Source organism: Artemia franciscana, chromosome 5 (assembly GCF_032884065.1).
Source record: "Artemia franciscana chromosome 5, ASM3288406v1, whole genome shotgun sequence".
NCBI lineage: Eukaryota > Metazoa > Arthropoda > Branchiopoda > Anostraca > Artemiidae > Artemia > Artemia franciscana.
This window is the reverse complement of record NC_088867.1, coordinates 47,717,857-47,725,356: the sequence shown is the minus strand read 5'-3', so window position 1 is coordinate 47,725,356 and position 7,500 is coordinate 47,717,857. Positions and strand designations below refer to the sequence as shown.

Here is a 7,500-nt window from a genome sequence, read left to right as displayed (position 1 = left end):
AGACTCGTCCCTTGAAAAACTTAGTCTGGCCTGGAAGCCAGAAGTTGGCCACTGGATTTGCCTTGAAGGAATCCGCCCCATGACCCTGCCAGGTCCGGGAGAATTCCTGCTGCCAATTACGATCTTTAAATTTTTCTATCCGACGCTGCAATTTTTGTACCAACTGGGTCTGTGCCAGTGCAATGATCCATAAGTCCGTCGAGGTCTGAAGCTTGCGCAACTGACCCCTTAGGAACTTCATAACCTTTTCAAAGATACAGGGCAGGCCAAGGCCACCGTCCCTGGTTTTCGTGTATAGGAAACTGGTAGCAGTTGACTTAGGAAGGTGCAAGACCTTCTTCGTGAAAGAGCGCAAGGCTCTATCATACCGCTCTATCCGTTTCATGTTTAAGTCCGCCACAGATACGTGATAAAACTGGCGTTGAACCAGTAACTTCGCCAGACGTATTTTCTGTGTCCCTTTTAGGGGAGCCCTTCGTAGCTTAGCTAACGAGGACGCGAACTCGGATTCCTTCACCTCACAGTTTCCATCCGGTCGTATCTGGGTCCCGAGATAACTCAAAGACCCAGTCACGCTAACGGCCGGAACACGTACGGAGCCTTCCCCCACGGAGGTCTCCTGCTCTATATCTCTCAAAACACTTACAATGCTCCCCAAAACTTTATGGCTCTTGGCCTTTCCCTGCCACTCTAGGCACAAAGATTGACATTTACTTGGGTTGATCCGTAGGTGTCGGTTCCTACAAAAAGTGGTCAACCCATCCATTAACAATTGAGCCCCATGACGGGTCTCCGCAATTAGCAACAAATCATCAGCATATCCAATGGCTGCAACCTTTACTCCACCATATTGGAACCCTATGCCCTGAGTAACGGTTGGGTCAGAGTTCACGGTGGTAAGGAATTCATCTATAACAAGGTTGAACAGGAACGGACTCAGTGGGTCCCCCTGCTTGACGCCATTCCGCATAATAATGTGACCTAGCTGTGTCCGACCAACACTCAGACGTGTGTCCACGTCCGTGTAAAGATCATCCACAACTCGACACAGATGGTCACTCGCACCAAAACGATTCAGAGCCCTCTGCACACTAGTGTGCTGCACAGAATCAAACGCCTTAGCCAGGTCAATAGCCAAAATGGCAATCGACCTCTTCTCTTCGCGTGCTGCTTTGATCAATGCTCTGACCGAGTATATGTTCTCAAAGCATCCTGGTCTTCGTACGAAACCTCTTTGAGCGCCACTCAACACCTCGCAGGCATTAAGCCTGTTTACAATAATTTTCGTGTACAAGCGAAGGATTGCGCTTGCAATAGTTATAGGCCGAAATTTCTTGCCTGGTAAACCGGGGCCCAGGCTTTTTGGGACCAAGGTTGTCCTACATGGCTTCAGGCAACTAGCAATCTTACTACACCCCAAGAATGTATTAAAAAGAACAGCCAAGACATGGTTATCTACTCCTTTGAGGGTAGAATACTTGATGAGGTCCGGCCCGGGAGCCGAATTCTCATCGAAAGAGTTAAGGGTTCTACTCACTTCCTCGGGCGAAATTGGGCATGTCAACTCCGTCCCCAGCTTTGTTACTGATGGGACGAATCCTTCCCTGTCCTCGAGGGGGTCTGACTCGAACACACCCTTGTATTCACTGAGAAGCGCATCCTTCTCAGTGCTTGTGAGAGAAACCTCTTCCCTTTCAAAACCATTCACGCTTAGGATTGCGTCGAGACAATCCTTCTCACTGCGATTGAACATCGCCTGAGCTAGTCTAAATCTCTTCTCTGCAGGCCGCTCCTTCCGTACTCTTCGTTTGGCTTTGGTTTCCGCAGGTTCTTGTCTGTTACCAGACCTTCCCCCGCCTCGACCTCTACCGCCCGTCATACTCTCCTCCCTTGCACCTTTGAGGTATCTGTCCGAGAACTCCCTAAAGAGTGTATCGACAGATATTTTCCCTTCCACAGCTAGGAGGGCGGTGGTCCTGAAGCTTTTTGCTTCGAGGGTCGCGCCTTCAAACTCTGGAACTGAAATCTCGGGGTGGCTTCTAAACAGTGCCTCATCTCCGTCTTCAATTTGCTCCATTAACTCGTTTGCATTTAAGGGCTCAATGGTTGCTCTATACCTTTTATTTGGAGGAGATACTAGATTGGCACGACCGTCGGTTGCCCGACGACGCACGTCCTCTAGTATCTCAAGGTAATCGTGCCGCTTGCGGACTTTCTTAACTGCCTCTCCCGTCCTCCCAGGCATTTTCGAAGCAATGTACTGGTTTACATTAACCAGATCTCCGCACTCTATCTCAAAGTGTGCGACACGTCGCAATTCGTCATCCTTCCATCGAGCCCTTTTCACTCCCGCAAACCTTTCATTATGTACGACTGGGTGCTGGTGCCGCATATGCTGCCCCAGACCCGTCGCAGATGTGAAACTCCTGCCACAGCCATCAACAACACACATTAACTGTCCCACATTAGCATTCATCTCACTGGCTTGGATAGTGGGCCCCGAAGGACCCGGCGCTCCAATGACACCAGTGCATTCATTCCTTACTCTCTTACCATTCATTCCCTCATTCATTTCTCCACTTTCACTCCTCATTCGCTTCTGCCTGCAGTACACTCCGGGTTCAGAGGCCTCTCGCGGGGAGGAACCTCTGCAGTGCGGGAGATGACCAGCAACCCCCGCCACAATGGCAAAGGTCTTTGGGCATCTCGGGCACCGCCAAGTTACACTCACTACTCGATGCCTCTGAACCATGTGCTCAACTAAGAGCTTGTAACTCGAGAGCCTTGCTTCACAGAGTGAACATTGCTTCACTCTGTAAATTAAGACGTGGGGCGTGGCTGCATCCGCCCTCTCTCTAGCTTCACCTCGTGTCAGCAGTCCGAGCGCATCCTCCGAGGAGGACGCCTGCTGACTAATATTCTCTCTATTTGTTCCTTCCATTTCAGTACAGGTGATTTTACGGGTGCAGCACTTTTACCTGCTACACCCGGACATTTTAAGGTATGTCAAACCCGCCATGCCAAACCAACGGTACGCCTTTGGTAGTTGCTATCTTTGACTGATAACATTTAACCCGCCCTCCAAAGCCATTCGACCCCTTCAAGTGGACCCTTCCACTTGAGGACCCGCCTGACCAAGACCCCAGACCAGCCACTGGAACCCCCACTGGGACTCCAGCCTAGATCCACTGGGGATAGAGGGTTTGGGACTTCCGCGACAACCCTACGTGGAGGACAGAGCTGTGATTTGCAGCAACTCTGGGCGTCCGGAGGGACCATGTACCCCGACAGGCCTTTCAACCAGCCAGGGCCGGGCATCTTAGGTGGTACCTTTTCCCTTGTTAATGGGATCCATCAATCTAGTCGCCTCGGCAGGTGAGTCACCAGACACTCCTTAGCGGATTCCCACATTGACGGAAACCGTCCTGCTGTCTCGAGCTTCTAAACCTCAGGTTCCCGGGAATGGCTGCGCCTGCCCCTTCCAGTGACGACCCCTGTGGCCACTGTGAAAGAGACGACTACTACTTCGACCCTTTCTTCGGGATACCCTTATCCCATAGTAAGGTTGCTTAGGCCATAAGCGTTCAAAGTAGAGCCGCTCGGTAAACGCCCGATTAAGGGTATTTGCCGAGTGTTACCATACTCTCAAGGCGCGGGGTCCCTACTCCCACCTATGGAGACCATCATAGCGGACGCCTCCCAAAGAGAGTGTCGAGCTTAGGCCTCACACCGACAGTTAAGAGTAGCCACTTCTCTCAAGCCTGCGCGACAAGAGAGTCATAGTTACTCCCGCCGTTTACCCGCGCTTCGTTGAATTTCTTCACTTTGACATTCAGAGCACTGGGCAGAAATCACATTGCGTCAACACGCGATGGCGCCTTCGCAATGCTTTGTTTTAATTAGACAGTCGGATTCCCCTGGATCGTGCCAGTTCTGAGTTGGTCGTTCATTGGGCGCCGAGGCTCCGCACCAAGCCGAAGCAAGGCACTAAGAGCACTGCTTGGGCCGTCCACAACCAGCTTGAGAAGGGATCGAGCACCCTTGCGAGCACCCAAGCCCAACTCGGTAGCCAGTCGCATCTTGCACCAAGCCCGACACCCTCAACCTTCAGAGCCAATCCTTATCCCGAAGTTAAGGATCCAATTTGCCGATTTCCCTTACCTACATTCATCTATCGCCTAGAGGCTGTTCACCTTGGGGACCTGATGCGGTTATCGGTACGGTCTGGTGGGAGGAGTAGACGTGGCCCTCACCATGGTTTTCAAGGACCGACAAGAATGCACGGACGTCGCTCAAGTGCAACGCTCTTCGGAAGATTAACCCTATCTCTCCGCGGAGGAATTCCAGGGTTTGTATCTCCCTTACACAGAAAAGAAAACTCTTCCCGGCACTCCCGCCAGCTTCCCATGGCCAATTCTCGTTGCCGAGACGGATACGAGGATCCGAACGTTACCCCAACCAGGTTCCCGAATAAAAACGGGATTCCCTTTCGCCCTTGCCACGAGCCTCACGCTTTGCGATCAACACACTGTGTCTCTTTCGTTCAACGCTCGTCTTGTGCTACCATTTCAGGTTGGGCTTAGGACCGACTGACCCATGTCCAACCACTGTTCACATGGAACCCTTCCCCACGTCAGGCCTCAAGGATCTCTCTCGAGTATTTGCTACTACCACCAAGATCTGCGCCACTGGCCGCTCCAGGCAGGCTCACGCCCAAACCCTTCAACGCAACCAGTGCGACCTCCCTACTCACCGGCGCGTCAGCGACGATCACCAAGGATCGACGAGCTCTGCGACCGGCGGTCCGGTATCAGCACAATGCTAAAGCGCCTCCCATTTTAAGGGCTAGTTGCTTCGGCAGGTGAGTTGTTACACACTCCTAAGCGGTTTCCGACCTCCATGGCCACCGTCCTGCTGTCTGGAGCAACCAACTCCTTTCCGTGGGATCGGGAATATGCATTGGTTTTGGCGCTTTAACCGGACATTTGGTTCATCCCACAGCGCCAGTTCTGCTTACCAAAAGTGGCCCACTGGGCACTCGGATCCGAAATCCTTGCCGCTAACAACACCACGGTCGGCAAGGCATCTCACCCATTGAAAGTTTGAGAATAGGTTGAGGCCGTTACGGCCCCAAGGCCTCTAATCATTCGCTTTACCGGATGAGACTCCCGTCTCCTTTGCTTGAGTGCCAGCTATCCTGAGGGAAACTTCGGGAGGAACCAGCTACTAGATGGTTCGATTAGTCTTTCGCCCCTATACCAAGCTCCGACGATCGATTTGCACGTCAGAATCGCTTCGGTCCTCCATCAGGGTTTCCCCTGACTTCGACCTGGCCAGGCATAGGTCACCATCTTTCGGGTCCCATCATGTGTGCTCTAGGTGCGTCGCATCCGCAACGGGATCACGACGCCCCTGGGATGCGCCCTCTCCAGTGGAGAAGGATCTCCCATCAGCATTGCAAGCAATACCTTAACTTTCATTCCGCCATCGGTCTTCTCATCGACCTACGACTCGCACACAAGTTAGACTCCTTGGTCCGTGTTTCAAGACGGGTCGGAAGGAACTCGCCTACTCTCCGCTCACCCAGGAGACCCACAAAAGGGCTCCCAGCAACAGAAGCCGGGCCGAATCGTTGCCGGGAATCCAGCGTCTTGAAGCCGAAGCAACAAAAGCACTGGGTCCTTTGACACCGTTCCAGCCGCGTGCGGATTACGAATCCACCCGGGAATACACGCCGTAAGCAACGCAGATGACCAACATGACCAGAGAACAGCCGAGGCTGCCCTCAACCCATCACATCAGCACTCGCTACCCACGACACTGATCCCGAAGATGGCTCGAACTTCGAAAGTCCTTCCGTTTTAAACCCCTGGAGGATTTCACGCAATGTTTAACTCTCTCTTCAGAGTTCTTTTCAACTTTCCCTCGCGGTACTTGTCTTCTATTGGTCTCACATTCATATTTAGCCTTAGATGGAGTTTACCACCTGATTAGCGCTGCATTCTCAAGCAACACGACTCTAGAGAGACCTCGGAATGCCGAGCGCTCATCCGTCCTACGGGCCTGACACCCTCTCTGGGCAATCGGGCCACATTCATGAGGACTTTAGACTGGACAAGCGACGGTCTTACGAGGCTCCCAAACACTGCATCGGTCGAAATTGCCTCCCGAAGGATACAATTGACCCTTAGTGCTGGGCTTTTCCCTCTTCGCTCGCCGCTACTAAGGGAATCCTTGTTAGTTTCTTTTCCTCCGCTGACTAATATGCTTAAGTCAAGCGGGTCGTCTCGCCTGAGCTGAGGCCGGGGGGATTTCATAAACTGACAGGGTCATTTGTTTTTCAAACCAATCACCAAAGTCACCTGGTCACCACAAACCCAGTAATGCCAGCATGCCCCTTGGAGTCAACAGTTCAACATCAAATAAACCAATTTCCTACTACCAAAGTCATAGTAGTCCATTCCTGTGACAAAAGGCTGTCAGTCAAAGTGTTTTAGCCAAGAAGAATTGGATTTTCATCCCTTATACACTCTGTACACCCAAATAATGTGTAACACCTCCTCTAAGTTCCACCAAAAAGGAGCTCAGTTACCATTACCCAGTTGGGTGACAAGTAAAAGGGTGATCCACAAGAGGCATAGCCCTGGGCCTTGTCTTACTTGATGAGATCACTTGCACTCCTTGTACTATTGATTCCCCTAAACCAATAGCCCACAACAAAGAGGGAAATGAGACCAGTAAGCGAGACCAAATTTACCTCTCACCAAATCCTCTCAACATAAACAGTTGACACAAAACTTGACGAGATCGCTTGCATTCTCTATAGGCGTTGACATCAACGGCCCTATAGAAGCAAGGAGCCTCGCAGTGACGGTATACCCAGATGACCGTATGATAAAAACATCCGTCTCTCAGCCAGACGTAGTCCAAGCTCAAAGGCTGGACATGCAATTTGCGTTCAAAATATAGACGTTCCATGTGTCCTGCAGTTCGCATGGAATCACGCGTCTAGCTGCGTTCGTCTTCGTAATGTGAGCCAAGTGATCCATCCTCCAGGGTCATTCTAATGAATGTTTCAAATTCTCCCTCAAACAAGGCCAATGCAATTGCACCCTTGCACACCTCAAGCCATGCTCTGTTGGGGCAAGCTCACCTTCACTCCCTTTAGTCTCGCGGAGTGGTATCCATGATCCTTGAATCACAGAGCCACTCTAGTCCCCAATATGACTATTTTTCACTACGAATTCACACGTAGAAAATATACATCGAGATGTCAAGAGCATGTTGGCATATTGCTTGCAAAATCGATGCTACATTAGTGCAGTCGCAGTGCAAGACTTTGGCTCACCTGAGGACTTCCGCGCCTCTCTTTTGACCAAGCCAATCCCTTCGTCTCGCACCACTTGGGCCCTCAGGAAGGGTAAAGAGTGCTTCCCGGGCCCCACCAAAATGTTGCTGGGGCAGCAACTACCACAGTGTTAGTAATCTAATGTCCATTAT

At 51.4% G+C, this 7,500-nt stretch overlaps 2 pseudogenes; both read right to left on the bottom strand.

Annotated features, from left to right (window-relative positions):
- Positions 1-6,305, bottom strand: part of LOC136027806 (large subunit ribosomal RNA) — a 9,096-nt pseudogene extending 2,791 nt beyond the window's left edge.
- A 600-nt stretch (positions 6,306-6,905) lies between these two features.
- LOC136027785 (5.8S ribosomal RNA) lies at positions 6,906-7,060 on the bottom strand (annotated as a pseudogene).
- Between the last annotated feature and the right edge of the window lie 440 nt (positions 7,061-7,500).